At 42.3% G+C, this 22,402-nt stretch overlaps 1 protein-coding gene across 14 annotated transcripts in view; it reads right to left on the bottom strand.

Moving 5' to 3' along the window:
* Positions 1–21,947, bottom strand: part of DTNB (dystrobrevin beta) — a 236,291-nt gene extending 214,344 nt beyond the window's left edge. For 4 of the 14 annotated variants that reach the window (XR_009344378.1, XM_059132453.1, XM_059132463.1 and 1 more), the window contains exons 1-2: positions 21,765–21,946; positions 9,100–9,203 (exon numbers count right to left, since the gene is read on the bottom strand). The gene's annotated coding sequence lies outside the window, so the exon portion shown is untranslated. Of the gene's footprint in view, positions 1–9,099; positions 9,204–21,764 lie in introns of all 14 variants that reach the window. The other 10 variants (XM_059132457.1, XM_059132465.1, XM_059132460.1 and 7 more) reach the window with 5 other exon arrangements.
* Positions 21,948–22,402: the final 455 nt, after the last annotated feature.

Genomic DNA, 22,402 nt, shown 5'->3' with positions numbered 1-22,402 from the left:
TTGGGATGGGGTGATTCACCAAAACAGCTATTGGACCTGATGAAATGCACTGGTGGGACCTGGGAGAACATACCTGGGAATGAGCTTGAGGACCAAATATAAGATTGGTGAGAACTGTTGATATAGGGGTCCTTCCACATGCCACAGGATTTAATGTTCCAGAAAGGACACCAAGAGCCAGGGCTAATGTGCAGCTAGATTGGCTCATTTAAGCCTCGGGTGAGGAGGATTGATGACCTTATAGAAAATGAATTGAAGATGCTGGAACTGCATGGCAGAGGATAAAGAAAAGAGCCAGAAGAGGGCCCCCCTGCCCAGATCTCCTAATCTCTGCCAATTCTACCTCTACTGGACTGACAGCATCTGTTTTAAAAACAAAATAGGGGTTGGGGCGCCTGGGTGGCTCAGTGGTTTAAGCCTCTGCCTTCGGCTCGGGTCATGATCTCAGGATCCTGGGATCGTGCCCCACATCGGGCTCTCTGCTCAGCGGGGAGCCTGCTTCCCCCTCTCTCTCTGCCTGTCTCTCTGCCTACGTGTGATCTCTGTCTATCAAATAAATAAATAAATATCTTTAAAAAAAAAAAAAAACAGGGGCGCCTGGGTGGCTCAGCGGGTTAAAGCCTCTGCCTTCAACTCAGGTCATGATCCCAGGGTCCTAGGATAGAGCCCTGCATTGGGCTCTCTGCTCAGCAGGGAGCCTGCTTCCCCCTCTCTCTCTGCCTGCCTCTCTGCCTACTTGTGATCTCTGTCTGTCAAATAAATAAATAAAATCTTAAAAAAAAAAAAAAAAGAAACAAACAAAACAAACAAAAACTGATGGCTTTCTCTGACTTCTGAAGCCCATTTTGTTCCCTGCATGCCAAGCCTGAAATACTGCAGATTCACTACCCTCTGTGGTGAGGATACACCAGTGACCAGGACATACTCTGCCTCCCTTCCCCCTCAAGAAGCTGAACTCTGAGGACATGCTTTCTAACGGCTCCTGGAATTCCCCAGCAGGAATAAGCTCCAGTTACTCACAGCCGGAACTCGTAAATCGCTTGAAACAAATCCTTTATTTGCTAAACTTCCCTTCCCTATCTCACTTCATGGTCCCCTACTGGTATTTCCTGGGATAATCTTCAAAACAAAATACTTGCACTCAAATCCTTGTCTGAGTCAGCTTCTGGGGAAACTTAAACTAAAACATTAAGTCTTTTCACTTCAACCAAGTCTACAATGCAGATGACATAAAATCCAAATTTTTAGGTTGTATATAAACTACGATTACTAGACATGACTTCGCTAGACCTTCCCAGTAGGTGAATCCATCTGGTGCTCTATGGATACTAACCACTAAAGCTTTGTAGTTATGATTTTAACAGTTCCACACTCAACAAATACCTACTACTACTGCCATACTGGATTATATGTCCTTGTCCTTCTGATATAACCTTGAAAATCAACACTGACATGAACACAAGTACATCTCTTTACTTCCTTCCACTCGCACTCCTGGCACTTTGCCTTTCCTTAGCCTCATGATCAAGAGGTAACCAACACCTCACACCATTCCCTTCGCATTCGAACTCTGATTTCAAACCCTGCCATTTCCTTCCTCGTGATCACTCGTATCCACCCTTTTTTCCCATTTCGCCTGCCAAAATCTTTGTCCTCGTGAATGCACAAATACAATTCCTTTTTTTTTTTTTTTTTTAGATTTTATTTATTTGACAGAGAGAGAGAGAACACAAGCAGGGGAAGCAGCAGGCAGAGGGAGAAGGAGGCTCCCTGTTGAGCAGAGAGCCCAACTCGAGACTCGATCCCAGGACCCTGGGATCCTGATCTGAGCTGAGCCACCCAGGCACCCCCACAAATAACAATTCTGTGACACTGTGATCTCAGACGCTGCAGCCACATCTTCCAGTAGTTCATCCTGTGGACGGATGGGGAAGTCTCCTTACGTGTATTTATGCCAATACATCCCAGCTTCAGGGGTCCTATCACCCTACTCAGGAGCTTCATTCCACCCAGTTAAAAATCATCAGGGCACAAAGTGAACTAAGTCAGAGAAAGAAAAACAAATACCATGAACTCATTTATATGTGGAATCTAGTAATACAAAAAAGAGTCAAGTTCACTACAGAAGCAGAGTAGAATAGTGGTTTCTAGGGGCTGGGGGTGGGGGAAATGAGAAGACAGTGATCGAAGGATATAACCTTTCAGTTATTGGATGAATGAGTTCTGGGGATCGAATGTACAGCACGGTAAGCATAGTTGATAATACTGTACGATACTGTATACTTGAAATTTGATAAGAGAGACCTTAAACCACCAAAGAGGTAACTGTGAAGTGATAGTTGTGTTAATTAACTCAATTGTGGTAATCATCTAATAAGATATACATATGTCAAATCATCACACTGTACACTTTATATACATACAATTTTATCAATTACATCTCGATAAAGCTGGGGGGGATTAACAATACACTTGAGCATCTTTCCATGCCATTGAGCACTCTTCAAAAACATAATTTTGAATGGCAGAATGGAGTTTTCTTATCCAAGCCTTGATTGTTGGCAATTATTTACAATTATCTACTACTTTGAACAATGCAACAATAAATATCTTTGAAGCAAAACTAGTAATTTTAAAAAAAGGAACACAGCCTTAGTCTACAAAATGTAAAAAAAAAAAAGCACCTTAGCTATGAGAATGTAAGGAAAGCTTTTTCAATCAAAAAAGAGTTGGGACGCCTGAGTGGCTCAGTGGGTTAAGCCGCTGCCTTCAGCTCAGGTCATGATCTCAGGGTCCTGGGATCAAGTCCCGCATCAGGCTCTCTGTTCAGCAGGGAGCCTGCTTCCCTCTCTCTCTCTGCCTGCCTCTCTGTCTACTTGTGATTTCTCTCTGTCAAATAAATAAATAAAAATTTAAAAAAAAAAAGAGCTGAGGGGCACCTGAGTGGCTCAGTAGGTTAAAGCCTCTGCCTTCGGCTTGGGTCATGATCCCAGGGCCCTGGGATCAAGCCCCGCATCAGGCTCTCTGCTCAGCGGCGAGCCTGCTTCCCTTCTTTCTCTCTCTGCCTGCCTCTCTGCTTGCTTCTCTGCCTACTTGTGATCTCTGTCAAATAAATAAATAAAATCTTTAAAAAAAAAAAAAGAAAGAAAGAAAGAAAAGAGCCCAATCAAAAAATGATCGAAAGATCTGGATACCTCACCAAAGAAGACATATAAGTGAAAAATAAGTACATGAAAGAATATTCAATATCATTACCATTAGGAAATTATAAATTAGAACATGATGAGTTACTACTATATGCCTGTTACAATGGCTAAAGATTTTTTTTTTAATGGCAATACCAAATGCTGACAGGAATATAGAGCAACAGGAACTTCCATCTATTTCGAACAATAATGCAGAAACGGCCACGGAGGACGACAGGTGGGCAGTCTCTACAAAGCTTATCACAGTCTTAGGACCAGTGAACCAGCAATAGCACCACAAGGTGCTAGCTGAGTTGAAAATTTATATTCACACAAAACCTGCACCCAAATGATTACACCCAGCTTTAGTCGCAATTGCCAAATAATGAAAGCAACCAAGATGCCCTGTAATGGTGAACAGATAAACAAACCAGGGTACTTCCCCAATGGTTCAGCAATAATATGTGAGCTACCAAGCCATGTGAAGACACAGAGGAAGCTTAAACACATATTGTTAAGTCTGAAATGACTACACACCATGTCCAATTTTATGACCTTCTAGAAAAACAAAACTATACAAATGGTAAAAATGATCAGCGGCTACCAGAGATCTGGGGAGAGAGCAAGAGGAATGTATAGGTGAAACATGGGGGAATTTTTAGGGTGGTGAAACATCCGTATGATACTGGAATGGTGGATCCATGACACCATACATTTGTCCAAACCGAAAGAAATTTCACAGAGTGAACCTCAACATATGTAAATTCTTAAAAAAAAAAAAATCTTACACTGTCAGGGGATCTCAGAATGAAATGCAGAATGTGACAAATAACCAAACTGTATTATGAATGTCTGACACAACCTCCCTGAGGAAGGTAAGGGGAAAAGGAGTCACCTAAGTAATTCTGGAAATAAATGGAGTCTGCAAGGCCAAAGGCAAAGCAAAATACACGTTCGTACTGTACTTCAGTTTCCCACAGGTTCTAAGCTGACAATTCTGATACTAGTACGCAGGTGTACTGCAGCTGAACACTTAAGCTAATGGATGGCAGATGGTGGAGTGGTGAGGTTACAGATAAGCAAGATGAGAAGCGAGAAATTCCACATGGCAATAATGGATTACAACCAGAAACATCAGTACAAGTTCATGTTACCTTAACAGAGATACAGATAGTTACACATGGAAGCATTTGTAGATAAGTGTACATATATGTGGGTTAGTATACACATATATACATCCTTGCTCTAATGGGCCTAGAAGCAACAATATCCCAATAGCAATGAGGACACCTAGTGCCCTAATTTGGGGGTATAACACCATTCTCCAACAAAAGGAACCAGGGCTCCTTGGATAAATGGCTGAGGCAGGAAATATACAACATGAACCCTGGAGCTTCTTGAAAATCAGTAAGTTCTGGTGCATCTGAATGGCTCAGTCGGTTGAGCATCTACCTCAGCTCAGCTCATGATCTCAGGGTCCTGGGACAGAGTCCTGCATTGGGCTCCCTGCTCAGCGGGGAGCCTGCTTCTCCCTCTCCCTCTGCCTGCCGTTCTGCCTACTTATGCTCTTCCTATATCTGTCAAATAAATAAATAAAATCTTTTAAAAAAAGGAAATAAGTTCTGGGGAGGGAAAAAACCATATGACAGGAGTGTATTAAAGGAACACAGAAGCCACCTAACAGCTCTCAATAGACAAAATTAGAATAACTTCAGCAGGGGCGCCTGGGTGGCTCAGTGGGTTAAAGCCTCTGCCTTCGGCTCAGGTCATGATCCCAGGGTCCTGGGATTGAGCCTCGCATTGGGCTCTCTGCTCAATGGGGAGCCTGCTTCCTCCTCTCTCTGCCTGCTTCTCTGCCTACTTGTGATCTCTGTCTAATAAATACTGTCTACTACTGTCTGATCTCTGTCAAATAAATAAATAAAATCTTAAAAAAATAATAATTTCAGCAACAACATTAAATAGTATTAAATATCTTTAAGCTGATACTGATATAAATGAGTAAATAAATTAACAAATGAAGAATCAACAAATACCCTGGACAGTAGGATTCCAGATTTTTTATGTAGATCCTCTGCCCTAGAGAAAGTGGAGCATAACCCCCGACTCCTTAAGTATGAGCTGCACAAAGTGACTTCCTTCCAAAGAGGAAAAAGGGACAGGGACAAATACCCTGAAAGTGGAGAAATCTGACAAACACGACCTCAGCCAGGTGCTCGAGGTCAACAGTGACTCATTACGGAGATAGGATATACCCCTGACATGATGCAATGAAAATGGCATTTTACTTCTGGGGTCTTCCACCCCAAAACCCATAAACCCAGTCTAATCATGAGAAAAACAGGCAAATCTCAAATGAGGGAAAAACAAACAAAATATTTAACCAGCACTCCTCATATCTATCAAGTTTTATCAAACACTTGATGAGAAAAGCCTAAGAAACTGACAAAGCTGAAAGAAGTCTAAGGAGACGTCGTACCTAATTATAATGTGGAATCCTGGACAGGATTCTGGAACAGAAAAATGTCATGAGGAAACACTACAGAAATCTGAATAAAACACAATTTCAGTTAATAAGAACACGTCATCACTGGTTCCTTAGTTGTAACAAATGAACCACAATAATGTAAGACATTCATAAGAGAAGGAACGGGTATGAGGTACATACAGGTACTCCCAATTACGGTTTAATTCATCAGTAAATCTAAAACTGTTCTTTAAAAATTTTTTTAAAAAAAACAGAGCAATTACATATTTATTTTCTTTTGTTCTCTTAACTGATTCAAAAAGCAATTGCACAGGGGCGCCTGGCTGGCTGGCTCAGTCAGTGAAGCATGCAACTCTTCATCTCAGGGTTGTGAGTTCAAGCCCCACAATGGACATAGAGATTACTTAAAAATAAAATCTTTAGGGGCATCTGGCTCTGTCGATAAGCATCCAGCTCTTGATTTTAGCTCAGGTCATGATCTCAGGGTTGTGCGATAGAGGGCCCCACCCACCTGTGGCTCAGCTCTCAGCATGGAGTCTGCTTATCCCTCACCAACCCCCTCTGACCCTCCCGGCTCACACCCCCACGCCTGGCTTGCACTCACATGGCACTCTCTCTCTCTCTCTCTCAAATAAGTAAATTTTTTTTTTAAGATTTATTTATTTGACAGAGAGAGATCACAAGTAGGCAGAGAGGCAGGCGGGGGGGTGGGGGGGGAGGGGAGCAGGCTCCCTGCTGAGCAGAGAGCCCAATGCGGGGCTTGATCCCAGAACCCTGGGATCATGACCTGAGCTGAGGGCAGAGACTTTTTAACCCACTGAGCCACCCAGGTGCCCCAATAAGTAAATCTTCTATAAAATAATAAAATCTTTAAAATAAAGAGCAATTGCATAGGGGCACCTGAGTGGCTCAGTAGGTTAAGCATTTGCTTTCGGCTCAGGTCATGATCTCAGGGTCCTAGGATCATGTTGGGCGCCTTGCTCAGTGGGGCCTCTGCTTCTCCCTCTCACCCTGTTCCTCGCTTGTGCTCTCTCTCTGTGTCAAATAAAGAAATAAATTTTTTTTTAAAAAAGCAATTGCATAAAACAGTATCTATAACATCATATTGTTGGGCCTATAACATATAGAATTCCCTGAGAAAACATAACAATCCTAAATGTCTACATACCTAACCCCAGTGCCTCACAATACACTTAGCAAAAATGCATAGAACTGAAAGGAGAAATGGACAAACCCACACTTCCATTTCGAGACTTCGATTCTCCTCTATGACCAGTACAGGCAGAAAGTCAAGATGAATATGAAGGACTGAACACCGCCAGCAGCCAGCTAGAGCTAAGTGATACTTAGCAGATGTCCCACCCGATACTGGTAAAGCACAAATTCTTTCCAAGTGCACAAGAAGCATGCATCACCAAATTCAGAAGAGTGAACACCTCTAGAGATGGAAGCAGAATGACAGACTGCAGAGGGACACCAGCTCTGTGTGGCTATGTTTTATTTAGTAGACCGGGTTCTGGGCACCATGTATTATTCTTTATACCTTTTAGGTCCTAGCTCACAATGAAATGGGAAGTCATTTATTTGGAGTATATTCTCTGATAAATCTTTTCTATAGTGGGTGGGGGCTGGGGGAGACAGGACTCTGTATGTTTTTTATTATTGAAATGGAGTATATCAAATACCACAAGCTCTGTACTTTTATCCAAATGTACACAGACTCTTGCAAACTCCAAACCTGATAGAAAATTTATTATTTTGATCTTTAGCAATGTCTTCTGTAAGTATCCCAACAAAGAAGGCATTTTAGTCACCAAACTGAAGTTACTGATTCGTCTACGTGGTATTTCAGCTACTTTCACCGAAACAGGGAAAGCAAAGGTTTATGGCTTTTTGTCCTTCACTCCTAAAGTAAGAAATCTCCAAAGAATTTTCCAAAAAATGTATCCCTAACTTAATAACCTTTAATATTCTAGATTCATTGGCTTATGACTATAATCATCACTGCAAATTTCCAGTAAGTTTGTCTTCATATACCAAATGCTTAGTTTTAAAATACCAATTGAGAACAATAGCCTCATACTATCATTAGGTAATACCTTAAGATACAATGTATCTTAAGGTACATATATCAAATAATATTTAATAATTTTTATGGATTCCTCTTCAATCCACCTAGATCATTATTGTCTTATACTTTGCATTAGACTGACAAGCCTATATTATAAATAAATGTATCAGCTCTGCATTTTTCTTGTTGTTCGTATGTCCTTGCATTATTCAATCTTCAGCTGAATCTGAAACTTCAACCTGCAATTTCTTTGCAGGAATCCTTTAAGCCCTTTGTCTTTTCAGCAAGGTTCATCAAATTGAAATCATATAATATAATCTGAAATACCGCTAACCCGGTCAGCGATGAACTTTGATATGTCCGAATATATTAACAAATAGAGGAAGCTCACAGGTCGGACCCCTCCAGGCTGTGGTGTCCACAGTACCCCCCCCCCCCACTTCAGGTTACTTAGCTTACAAAACCCGATCTCTATCTCCAAACATACAGATGGAGTACAGTGTCAACCTGTGGATGAGATATTAGTAAAAGTTCACTGCCCGTATTTTGTTAGACCCTACCTAGAGGATCATTTTGCACATGCTTCCCACTCTAGAAACCTCTGCTGTTTAAAAAAAATTTTTTTTAGTTGAAAAAAATTTTAAAAACCTAGAATGAGAAAATGGGACTCTGCTAGGTTTGAGGAACAAATGAGTAACATGGATGGCAGAATTAGATGGAGAAATTTAAAGCCTACATAGTGAGTTAACTTGGCCTAAGGTTACAAAGTTAGTAATTTGTGGAATTAGGCAACCAACCCATTTGACACTAAAGCCTACTCTTTATTTTGTGCCACATCGCCCCCTCCAGGGCAAATATGACCGGTCCAGGAGTGAGGAAAATCCAGGTCCACAAACCCCAGTGCTAGATTTCCAGTTAAAGGGAGTTTGGAGACCAGTGCAACAAAACATCTGGACCCTATCTAGGAACGTGCATCCTATCTAGGAAGCAATATGCTGGACCCTATCTAGGAACGTTCATCATCCTATCTAGGAAGCAATATGCTCCAGAGATGGACTAAATCTGCAAGCAGAAGAGACGAAAGGAAAAGACTATCAGGAAGAAAGCAGCCTCTAGAAATGTTTCCAGAATGTCTCTGTAACACATCCAAGTGTCAGTAAATATCCTTCATTTCCCTTGCATGTTTTTGTTAATGTCTTAACCCTTCCAGCTCTCAGTTACTTCAAAGCATCCAGGTAACAAAACTCCTTGAGCAAATTCACTGTCTCCCAGCAAAACTCCTGTCAGTTTTTCTCTGGATGCGTATTTATATAAGAAATCAGAGATAAGAGAGATTGTCACTAATTAGTACTTACTTAGTGTAAACAGTCAAACTTCCCTGAAAGAGAAGTAACGTCCTTGCTTATTTCAGGAAAATTCTTCACTATCCTTCCTCTAACACTTCTTCTTTTCTCTTCTCCTTTAGATTTAAAAAAAAAAAAAAAAAAACAAGGAAAGTCAATGTTTGTGAAACCCTAAGATTTTCTTTTTTACAAATGTGAAAAAGGTCTCTAGGTTTCAATAAAATAAATTCAAAACTGTACTCCGCTACTACAAAGAGCTCTGCATAGCTAATATAATAACCTCACAGGGCCGTGGTAACCATTATTAAATTATGTAAAAGATTTAGCATAATGCCTGGCACAAAATAAGAGTCTAATAAATATTAGCTCCTATTATTATTATCATTATTAATCTTGTTATGTAACTACCCTCTTGGAAGATATATAGACTAGAATTCTATAGGCAAGATCCCTTCCTAATTTACAATTCTTCTGATTTATTTAAAGGTACAGAAATATTATTTAATATTAATTCTGTACCTTTATTTAAAGGTACAGAAATATTAGGGCACCTGGTTGGATCAGTTGGAAGAAGATGCAACTCTTGATTTTGGGGTCATGAGTTTGAGCCCCATGTTGGATGTAGAAGTTACTAAAAAAATAAAATAGACTTTAAGAAAAAAATAGTGGTATAAAGGCACAGACTTGAAAGAAGAGTAAATATTTTGTTATCAATCATTTGCAATATTTTAATTTGGAATAGAGGAAAGTTTCTAACAAAAGTGAAAGGAGGTATATAGGTAGAAATGCAACGTGTCCAAAGAATCAGAAAGAATGTAATAGAAAGTAAGTCACTAAAAGAAGAAACAAGTGCCAATACTGTGCTTAACACACCTCCCAGTTTCTCCTAAAACGTGCTATGGGTTGCTTAGTTCATAAGAGGAAATTTTAGCTCTAGGCACAGCTACTAAACTACTTACCTAATGAGGAAATACTAAAAGCACATGAATAAAAGGTACACTCTTGAAAGGACATTCAAAGTTCTAGTTTTCAGTCATATTTCAGAAAACATATCCTTGCTAGTTATGTCTATAGTTAAGCTTATCCCTAGAGACCTTTTTTTTCTTTTTAAGATTTTATTTATTTATCAGAGAGAGCACAAAGCAGGAGGAGGGGCAGGCAGAGGGAGAAGCAAGCTCCCCCATGAGCAGGGAGCCCAACATGGGGGTCCATCCCAGGACCCTGGGATCATGACCTAAGCTAAAGGTAGACGCTTAACCGGCTGAGCCACCCAGGCATCCCCCTGAACACTTTTTTTGAAAGAAAGATATTAAGAATGCTCTTTTCAAATGAAAACTAATTTGGAACTAATGAAAAGAAAATAAAACTAATTAGATAGCACTGTGCAATGTTAGCTCCCTGGCTCAGTTGGTCAAACATGCGACTCTTGATCTCAAGGGTTGTGAGCTCAAGCCCCACAATGGGTGTGCAGAGTACTTAAAAATAAAATCTTAAAATAATTAACAAATAGCTGTGTGCAGACTTCACATCAAAATCCAAGATGTTAACAATTCCTTCTCCGTGTTCTCGTATCTTTAATTTCAGTTAACATATTTGTAGTGACGCTTATGAGCTACAAAAAACAAAGCAAAACAATGGAGAATCAGAATGGAGGGCTTAGAAATGACCTAACCCAGACCCCAGATTTTGAGCATCCAAATAAATGTCTTGTCCCAAGTGAAAATTATACTTCACAATAAAGAAATGGAAACAGAGGGGCGCCTGGATGGCTCAGTTGGTTAAATGGCTGCCTGCAGCTCAGGTCATGATCCCAGGGTCCTGGGATCTTGTCCTGCATCAGGATTCCTACTCAGTGGAGAGCCTGCTTCTCCCTCTCTCTCTGCCTACTTGTTCTCTCTCTCTCTGTCAAGTAAATAAATAAAATCTTTTTTTAAAAAAAGAAAAGAAAAAGAAATGGATACAGAAACCCAGAACCCCTAACTCTTGGCCCATTATACCACCTTTCTATATTAGTATAAAATGTAGTAAAAATTAAAAACCAATATGAACAAGACAGTGCAGCAGAAAAAAAAAGATGAATGACGAAAACAAATCACAGAAGAGGAAATTTAAAGGGCCACTAAAAACATCAAGCAATGTTCAACCTCACTAGGAATCAGTAAAAACTATATTAAAAACCAAAGTAAGATTATAGTGTTCATCCAGCAGATCTGCAGCAAACATTAGAAAGCCTAATAACACTAAGGGTTGACAGAGCAGGGAAGCAACAGGAGCCACACAGCCCTGGAGTGAATGTTAACTGGTAAAACCACTCAGAGCGGAACTGAGTGATACCCACTGAAGTTGAAGATGTGCATGGCACATGAGCCAGTGTTTTCCTCCTAGGTATATGCTCTAAAAGACATGCATGTGTGCACCAGGAAATGTGGCAGGAATATTCACTGCAGCATTATTTGTAATAGCAAAAACAAACAAACAAAAAAAAAAATCCAGAAGAAACGAATTGCCAATCTATAGGAAACTATAAAAGTAAATTGTGACATAGCCAAAAAATAAAATTCTACTCTGCCAAGATGAGAGTGGCACAGCTACTTTTATCCACCTAGATGAGTCTCACAATATTGAGAGGGGTGAGAAAAGATAAGTTACAAAAATAATTAATACTGTTATTATAAATTTTAAATGCAAAATAATAAACACTTAGCGCTATTTCCATATGTAGTAAAAGCATGAAGATATGCACAGGAATGAAAAGCATCAAATCCACAACAGTAGTTGCCTTGAAAGGGGAAGAGAATACAACTGGGAAGGAGTTCCATGAGGGTTCAACCTCAGAAGGAGCCCGGTTTCTTGAGCAGTGTGGACACAGGTATGTGCTATTTTATCCTCCATAACTTTTTGAAGGTCAGTGTTTCATAATGTTCACAAAATAAAAATAAATTCAAGGTTCAACCAAGATAGTTTACTCCAGAGCCCACATGCGTACCCAGGACACTACTCATTCTATGTTTCTTTAAGAAAGATTTAGTCATTATACGAAATCTCTCAAGATGTAAAACATCAGACTGGGACAAAGCAATCAAGTATCTAACTAAAGAAAAAGTCTCTTAAGGAAACATATTAGAGACACAAAGCAGTCCTGTCGTCCTGCTCAGGAATCATGTGGCTAAGCCAAAACACAAAACTCAAATTGAACTGGACCAACAGTCTTTTTTTTATTATTATTATTATTTTTTAAAGATTTTATTTATTTATTTGACAGAGATCACAAGTAGGCAGAGAGAGAGAGAGGAGGAAGCAGGCTCTCCACCGAGCAGAGAGCCCAATGCGGGGCTCAATCCCAGGACCCTGGGACCACGACCAGAGCCAAAAGCAGAGGCTTTAACCCACTGAGCCACCCAGGCACCCAACAGTCTTTTTTAAAGACAGCACATGGAAAGGACTTGGAAGTCTGCCCTGGGTTCCAATACCACCCAGGTCACTGATCAGTTATGTGGCCTTAAAGAAGTTTTAACTTCTCTGAGCTCAGTTTCCTCACCCTTATACTGGAGATACTATAGCTAGCTTCCAAACTTGTAAAGATTAAAGAAAAGCACCTGATACACTATAGCCTCACAATAAATAATATTATTACTTGCAGAAGAAAGTCTCTCTCTGGCAAGAGGAGACAGAGCAGAGAGAAAAGTTAAAAGGAAGGAGTAAAGAGTCTACAAAAAGAAGTGAGGAAGAAGTTGGAATGGCTAGGAGCGGAACAAATCCTGTAGAGTCCCAGAAGTTACCAAAAAAATTGTTTTAACTGAGGACTATTTCATTATAGTGAAGCTTAGTTACAAGAATATTTAGCCCAGACCTGATGATTACAGCATTTCAGTCCTGTATGAGCTTATTTATAACGTTGTTAATATACAAAAATTCAAGATCAAAATTAGTTTTTCTAAAGATTTTGTTAAAAATGCATTATCAAATAAATCATATACAACATATGTTTCTCTCGGTTATCTACAACTCAGAAAGTTGTCTGTCCTCTTATATTAAGGAGAAAACTGATAATTCCAACAAATGCAAAAAAAAAAAAAAAATCAACAACCAATAAAAACACAAACCAGGGGCACCTGGGTAGTTCAGTCAGTTAAGCGTCCGTCTGCCTTCAGCTCAGGTCATATCTCAGGGTCCTGGGACTGAGCCTGGGGCTTCCTGCCCAGTAGGGAGTCTGCTTCTCCCTCTTCCTCTGTCCCTGCTCATGTTCTCTCTCTGTCTCTCTTTCTCTCTCTCTCTCTCAAATAAATAAATATACTTTTAAACACAGACACACACACACACACGCAAACCAGGACACCTAGCTGGCTCAGTTGGAGAAGCATACAACTCTCGATCTCGAGATTGGGAATTCAAGCCTCACGTGGGGTGTAGAGATTACCTAAATAAATAAAACTTAAAAAAAAAAAATACAAACTAAGAACAGATGAAAACTTCCATAAATTGACAAAAGAAATCTACCAATAACTTTCAGTAAGTATCATATCTAATAGTGAAACACTGAAAGCAATCTCATTCAGGAAAAAGGTAAAAATGCCTATTATCATCACTGCTATTCAACTTTTGTGCTGGAGGGTCCAGGCATTGCAATAATACAAACAACAAAGTAAGTGGTATAAAGATTAGAAAGAAGCCTGGTCCATTAAGTCTTCTAATCAAAGTAGCCCAGTAAGTAAACGCTTTGATGTATCCTCTGCACTCCAAATATACACCAATAGATAAAATATTTTTAATTTTTTAAATATATTTTTAAGTGACTTGGGGCACCTGCCAGGCTCATTCGGTAGAACACATGACTCTTGATCTCAGGGTTTTAAGTTTGAGCCCCACATTGGGTATAGAGATGAATTTAAAATTAAACCTTAAAAATAAATATACATATATACCTATATTTTTTAATGGCTTAAGCAGGCTCAAAAACAAGATAAAACTCCATTTGGATCAGAAACAAAACATATACACAAATATGTGAGCAGGGCTGAAGCTACAGGCTTGCTGGATGCTGGGAGCAGAAGCAGGTGCATACCTTCTGCAGGGCGACAGTGACACAAAATAACAAAGGTGGAGAAACAGGAGACATTTGAGCTAGACTCACCGCTTAAAGCCAAGGATGGGCTGAGCTGAAAGGAAGCTACAAAATATTGCTGCCAGTCTCTGCCTAGAGCTACGGTTTATATAATGCTCTAGGCCTAGAAAAGTGGGAAGAGAAAAACACAGCCTCATGACCAGGAACTGAACCAAGACATTCACACAGTCTGTGAATCGATCTGAAATAGCCCCAATGATCTCCAAGAGTAGGAAACCCCCAACCCACCACTATTGTATCTGATTTCTTGACTATGGTCCAAAAAGTCGATGGGAACACCTGAAGCATTACCAGAGAAGGGTGAGCACAGACATGAGGAAAACAAAATCAAAAGCACTCACACTCGAATGAATCTGTAAACAAAACTTCAAAAGACATAAAGAAATATAATGCTAAGAAAGATAGCCAACAAAAGCAACAATTCAAATATGAATTCATTCCAGATGAAGTTTAATTTTAGAGAACAGTCTGACAAAGATTTATTTTTTAAGTACATTCAGGGTGCCAGGATATAAATTTCTTTAATTATTGGAAATGCAAAACTGTACAGCCACTTCAGAAGGCAGCGAGGCAGTTTCTTATAAAGCTAAACATACACTTACTGTACAATCCAGCAAAAATGTTCCTATGTATTTACTGAAAAGAGTTGAAAACCTGTGTCCAAACAAAAACCTAAACCTGAATATTTAGACATTTTACTCATAATTGCCCAAAACTGGAAGTAACCAAAATGTCCTTCAATAGGTAAATGGATAAAGAAACTGGTACCAGAATACTATTTAACAATAAAAAGAAATGTTACCCTGGTGTTTATAGCAGCATTATAGTAACAGCCAAACTACGGAAAGAGTACAAATTTCCATCCACTGATGCGTGGATAAAGAAGATATGGTATATACACGGGAATAGCACTCAGCCATCAAAAAGAATGAAACCTTGCCATCTGCAATGACACGGATGGAGCTAGAGTGTATTACGCTATGCAAAATAAGTCAGAGAAAGACGAGTACCATATGATTTCACTTATGTAATTTAAGAAACAAAATGGATGAACATATGGGGAGGGGGATAGAGAGAGAAACAAATCTTGAGATACTCTTCACTACAGAGAACAAACTGAGGGTTGACGAAGGAGGTGTGGGGGATGGGAAAGAGGGGTGATGGGTATTAAGGTGGGCACTTGTCATGATGACCACTGGGTGCCTTTTGTAAGTGATGAACCACTGAACTCTACTCCTGAAGCCAATATTGAACTGTATGTTAACTAGAATTTATATTTTAAGAAGAAAGAAATGAGCTATCAAGCCAAGAAAAGACACAGAGGAACCTTGAATGCATATCGCTAAGTGAAAGAGAACAGTCTGGAAGACTATAATACTGTATGATTTCCAACTGTATGTCATTCTGGAAAAGGCAAAACTACCGACACAGTAAAATAATCAGTAGTTATCGGAGCTCAGGGGGAGGGAGGGAGGGATGAATAGAGGGAACACGGGATTTTTAGGGCAATGAAATGATTCTGACAGTGCGAGGACATTACATGAAATGTCACGTGCTGACATTAACAATGCGGGACATTTTGCATTTGTCAAAATCCACAAAACACAAAGGACACAAAGAGAAGCCTAATATATCCTATGACCTTAAATTAGTAATAACATATCAACATTGATTCATCAGTTATAACAAAAGTGCTACACTAAAACAAGATGTTAATAACAGGAGAAACTACACATGGAGAAGAAGGGGTATATACTCTACTATCTACCCATTTTGGTCATATTCAGTCACGTATATGATTTTTTTTTAAGATTTTATTTATTTATTTGACAGACAGAGATTACAAGTAGGCAGAGAGGCAGGCAGAGAGAGGAGGAAGCAGGCTCTCTGCTGAGCAGAGAGTCTGATGCGGGGCTTGATCCCAGGACCCTGGGATCATGACCTGAGCCGAAGGCAGAGGCTTTAACCCACTGAGCCACCCAGGCGCCCCACGTATATGATATTTTTTTTTAAAGATTTTATTTTTATTTATTTGTCACAGAGAGAGATCACAAGCAGGCAGAGAGGCAGGCCGAGAGAGAGGAGGAAGCAGGCTCCCCGCTGAGCAAAGAATCCGATGTGGGGCTCGATCCCAGGACCCTGAGATCATGACCTGAGCCGAAGGCAGAGGCTTTAACCCACTGAGCTACCCAGGCGCCCCACGTATATGATATTTTTTTTTAAAGATTTTATTTTTATTTATTTGTCACAGAGAGAGATCACAAGCAGGCAGAGAGGCAGGCTGAGAGAGAGGAGGAAGCAGGCTCCCCGCTGAGCAGAGAATCCAATTCGGGGCTCGATCCCAGGACCCTGAGATCATGAACCGAGCCGAAGGCAGAGGCCCAACCCACTGAGCCACCCAGGCGCCCCACACGTATATGATATTTTTTAAAAAACATGGATATTTGGATATATACACAAAAGAATGGAAAGCAGGGACCTGAGCAGATATTTGAACACCCATGTTCATAAGAGCATTATTCACAACAGACAAAAGATCGAAACAACCCACGTCCCATCTATCAGTATAGATGAATGAATGAACAAATGTGTACATACATGCAATGAAAGAGTATTTAGCAAAAGAAGGACATCCTAACAGATGCTACAATATAAATGAACTCCAAAGACATGCTAACTGAAAAAAGCCAGACAAAAGGACAAATATTGTATGATTCCACTTGGAATGAGGTACCCGGAGTAGTCACATTATAGAAACAGAAAGCAGAATGGCGGTTGCCAGGGGCTGACGGGAGGTGAGACTAAGGAGGCGGTATTTAATGGGTACAGAGTTTCAGGTGGAGAAGATTAAAAAGTTCTGGAGACGGAAAGTGTTGATGGTTCCACAACAATGTGAAGGTACTTAACGCCGCAAATGTACATTTACAAGTGGTGAAAATGGTAAACTGTATGTCATGTATATTTTACAATTTAAAAAATGAGACCAGGTGCTGAAAAACTGGTTATCCAAATGCGGGGGCAGGGGGGGAGGCCTCCTTCATTATACCACACAGAAATTCCACATGGAAAGCAAAACTTTAATTTAAATTCTTTTTTAATTTACATTACAAAATTACAATTGAAATCTATACCCAATGTGGTGCTCGAACTCACAACCCCAGATCAAGCGCTGCATGCTCTTCCGACTGAGCTAGCCAAGCACCACTTTTTTAATTTTGGAAGAAAATATAGAAATATAGAATTCATACCTGGAGTAGAGAAAATTTACTTAAACCAAACACACACAGGGGCGTCTGGGTGTCTCAGCTGGTTAAGTGCCTGATTTTGGCTCAGGTCATGATCCTGGGTCCTTGGATTGAGCCCTGCATCAGGCTCCCCGCTCAGCGGGGAGTCTGTTTGTCCTTCCTCGTCCATCTCCCTCTCCCTCTACCCCAACTCACACTTGCTCTCTCTCGCTCCCAAATAAATAAATCTCAAAAAAAAAAAAAGACACAATAGAAACTGTTTTTGAATTTAAGGGAATTTTTTTCATAAATATAACATTAAAATCTTAAACTTCCATACAAAGACTCTACCAACCATGGGGAAAGGCAAGCCTCAGACTAGCAGGACGCATCTGCAACACAAGAATCAGCATCCAAATAACACAACTGTCTGTTCCTCAGTGCATGAAGAATGAACAAGGTAATTTAAGTCTCCACAACTGAACATTACCTAGCAGTTTAAAAAAAAAAAAAAAATTTAACCAGATCCACAAGTTCATGCTTAAATCTCCTGAATTAAAATATAAAATGTGCACCCCCTTGGCAATTCTGCTTCTTTCACTGACTGCGGAAACGTCTGAAATGGCAAAGAGCTTAAATGGCCTTTAATGAGGAGACGATTAAATAAACTATAGTACAATACACATACCACATAAGAGATCATGTTGTAGTCAAGAAAAATTGGGTAGATACCTATGTTCCAACATGGAAAGATCTCAGACATTTTGTTAGGGGGGAAATGTTGCGGAACAATGTACAGTTTCATGTCAATAACTCAGTGGTAGAGGGAGATTCTGCTTTTTTCTGAACTACCTAAAAATAGATGAAAATGCAAAGGCCTGATAACCGCAATTTCTGTAGAAAAGGGAGTGGACCAAGGGGACATTTATTCCAACTTTATTTTTTTAAGTGTGTGCTCATGAGCCATCCACAGCGCTGCAGTACACAGCCCCACGAACTGTGCCGGAGACAACTCCAGGAGGTACATCTGCAGGGATGCTGCTAGGAAGGGCACTCCCTACAGGTGGGCGATACACATCCTGCCCAACTAGACACCACAGCCCTGATGCTTGTGTTACTAGAAGTAAATAAAGTGAGAGGGGTGGACTATAAACCAGCATGAGGGAATTTTCTGGGATGATGTAAATTTCTATATCCTGATTAGGAGAGTGGTTACAAAGCATATATACTTTTCAAAAACTCATCCAACCGTACACAGACATCTGGGCATGTTATTGTATGTCAACTGCACATTCATAAAGTAGATTTTAAAAAGGGACGCCAGGGTGGCTCAGTGGGTTAAGCCTCTGCCTTCCGCTCAGATCATGATCTCAGGGTTCTGGGATCGAGCACCACATCGGGCTCTGGGCTCAGTTCAGCGGGGAACCTGCTTCCCCCACTCTGCCTACCTCTCTGCCTACTCATGACTCTGTCTGTCAGAAATAAATAAATAAATAAATAATAAAAGAAACATAAATATACAGATAAATTACAGTATCACTGGGAGAACCTGGAATAAGGCACCTAAAATTACAGGACTAGAGTACCCCCAAACAAGAACTGATGGACTCCTGCTGGCTATACTCTGAAACTAAAGAGAAATTAACTTAGTTCTTCAAGGCTTACAGCACAAGATTAATCTATATTAATATTACCCTTATTTTTTATATGTGGACATGAGGGCCCTTAAAAGATTTCTATTAAAGTCATAATTTTTTTTAAATAAAGTTATAAAATAAAAGGTAACTTGGCATTCTACTGTTTTGTTTTGTTTTTTTATTTTTTTTTTTTAAGATTTTATTTAATTGACAGAGACCACAAGTAGGCAGAGAGACAGGCAGAGAGAGAGGGAAGAAGGCTCCCCGCTGAGCAGAGAGCCCAATGGAGGGCTCGATCCCAGGACCCTGGGATCATGACCTGAGCCGAAGGCAGAGGCTTTAACCCACTGAGCCACCCAGGCGCCCCTTGTTTTGTTTTTTTAATTTGATCTGTTTATTCATGAAAGGCAGAGAGAAAGAGGCAGAGGCAGGGCAGAGGGAGATGTGGGACTCAATTCCAGGACCCTGGAGCCAAATGCAGACATTCAACCGACTGAGCCACTTGGGCGCCATGTTGGTTCTAAGTCTAATTTTCTAAATAGAAAATCTGTCTCTCGTGCACAGTGGACACTCAAAAACCTTGCCAGCACACCTTTAACTACATAACCCTCTCCAAAGGTAATTCCACTTATGTATGATAAAAATCCTCATAGAACTCATAAAAGGTCAAGTTTTAATTTGGCAGACAAAGTAATCCAACAGGCACTGCAAGCCCAGGCACTGAAACAGCAGCTGGGAATTGGAGAGCCCAGAAATCCAGCCACGGCAGACAACAGGTAGAACTGCAACCCTTACAGGAGAGCAGAGATACATTCTCTTACTGCAGATGGAAGATCCAAGAACCAGGATAAAGGAGGAAAAATAATGTTGCCTAGACTAAAGTACTCTTCTTCCTCAAGTGACAGAAAAGAGAAGGGGCAGAACTGAATGATTTGAAGCAATGTTCCAAGGAGTAAGCTCCCACTGGCCAATATGCAATAAAGAGTGGCAGGGTGGTCACCACCTTAGCCACTGCTTTAAATCCCCAGACCTAGAAACCTGGGTTACCTTACATGATGAAGAAGAAAGGGGCACCTGGGTGGCTCAGTCGTTAAGCATCTGCCTGCATCTCAGGTCATGATCCCAGGGTCCTGAGAGGGAGCCCCACATTGGGTTCCCTGCTCAGCGGGAAGCCTGTATCTCCCTCTCCCTTTGCCTGCTGCTCCCCCTGCTTATGCTGTCAGATTAATAAATAAAATCTTTTAAAATAGTAATAAAAGGGGGCACCTGGGTAGCTCAGTCATTAAGCATCCGCCTTCAGCTTAGGTCATGATCCCAGGGTCCTGGGATTGAGCGCGCCCCCCCCCCACCTGCTCCCTGCTCAGTGGGAAGCCTGCTTCTCCCTTCCCCACTCCACCTGCTTGTGTTGCCTCTCTCACGGTCTCTATCTGTCAAATAAATAAAATCTTTTTTTAAAAAAAGGAGAAGAAGAAGAAAAGAAAGCATATTTCAGGAACAGAGGAAGTCCATCAGCCATCCCTAACACCAAAGTAATTAATACTGTTTCGTGTAAAATACAGCATAACCTTGCTTGGTTCATTCATTCATCCAATAACTATTTTTTGCCTCAGTGCTGCGGGCCAGGCACTGTTCTTGTCATTAGAGATTTAGCAGTGATAGCCACGGAGCTTAATTCTAGGAAGGAAAGAAGGGAACTTCTTTTCTCTTTCCAAATTTCTTCTTCCCTTCTAAATGTTAGGCAGAACTGCCTTCAAAACTCTCCCAAATTTCTCCCACAAGCTCCTCTGACTCTTCTGCTCTATCCCCAAACCAAGCAATTTTTGGCTCCAATCTCCCAACACTGGGAAAGGACCAAAAAAAAGACCTCAAGTGAATGAAGTATGAGGTGAAATTCAATGCCACTTTGTATTCCACACGCAAACCTTCACTACCAAATTGTCAGCACCTACACAGCAAATTACCGTTGTGTTTTACACTATTTTGTGTCCCCAGTGCTGACCACGGTTCCCTAACCCAAGGCAGCTAATCAATAAACGTCTGCTAGAAATGCTAGAAGGTCTTCCTAATCCCAAGGCCTGGCACAGGAATTTAACAGCAAGCATTTTTTAGCTCCATCCTGCCTCCTCTCAGGACACCTTCCTTTCAAAGGTGACCTCGGTGCACAGGTTCACTGTTAGGCGCCTCGGTAGTGTTTGGGGGTGATGTGAAATACATTCCCTTCCCTCTGCCAGGGCCTAACTGCCTCACCTGCCCTCTGCCAGGACCTGCCTCCTGCGCCCCTTACAGCACCTAACGCACAGCCTCCCCCCAGCAAGCCGGGCTCCAGCAGCATCAGCCCGGCGCCGGCACCCCGGCCCCGCGCCCTACGGCCAAGGTGCGCTCGGGATCCCGGAGACCCCCTTCCCCGGCCCGGCGCTCAGAGCCCGGCAGCGCCGGCCCAGGGCTCCGCTCCAACCCCTCGGCTCGCCCCTCCAGGGCCGGGCGCGCGGCACCGTCTCCCCTCGCCGTGCGCGCGGTGCAGCGGCCCCGGCTCCCCGAGCCCCGTCCCCGCGGCTCCCGGCCCTGCACCCCCGCAGGCTCCGGAGGTCCCGGCGCTGCGCGGGCTCCTTCCCGCTCCTCGCCGGCGCGAGGCTACAGCACCCCGCTCCTCTCCCGCAGTCCACGGCCGCCGCCGCGAATCCCCACCCCACTCACTTCCCGGCCGGAGCTGGGGACGTCGAGAAGGTCTCGGACGGCCGCAGCCTCCTCCGCCTCCTCCGGCCCGGCCCCGGCCGCTGAGGTGGCGGCGGCGCCCGCTCAGGCCCCGGAGCCGCCCCCGCGGAGAACGTTCTCAGGCGCTCCGCTCGCGCCGTTTCCCCGCCCGGCACGCGCAGCAAGCCCGCCCCCGGCGCGAGGGCGCGAGGGCGCGAGGGCGCAGGGCGGGGCGGGCACGCGCCGCCTGCGGGAGCGCGCGTCCGGGGGCGGGGCTTCCGCCTCGCGGAGGAGGGGGCGGGCAAGCGAGCCGGCCGAGTTCCCTTCGAACCCCGCCCCCTGCAGACGAGCGGACCCGCCCCCCGCCCCCCACCCCCCGCCCCAGCTCGCCAGCCGGCGTGCGGACGCGCGGGGGAACCTGCCCCCATCGGGCTTGCCCCGCACGCTGGAGGTGGGCGGCGGAGGTGCGTTTCGATTCCACAGGTATGTGCCGGGTAGCTGGGTACTCGGCGCGCGGTGACTGTAAGGTAAAGAATGCAAAGAACCACCCCATGAATCATTCATCCGCGCCTCGAGCAAGAGCTCTTACCCTGAGTGATTTTTCCAAATGTATTCAACTCAGCGAGGGTTTACTGAGCACC

This window comes from Mustela lutreola, chromosome 9 (genome assembly GCF_030435805.1).
Source record: "Mustela lutreola isolate mMusLut2 chromosome 9, mMusLut2.pri, whole genome shotgun sequence".
Lineage (NCBI taxonomy): Eukaryota > Metazoa > Chordata > Mammalia > Carnivora > Mustelidae > Mustela > Mustela lutreola.
The sequence above is the reverse complement of the archived record's forward strand: the minus strand, read 5'-3'. Positions and strand labels throughout refer to the sequence as shown.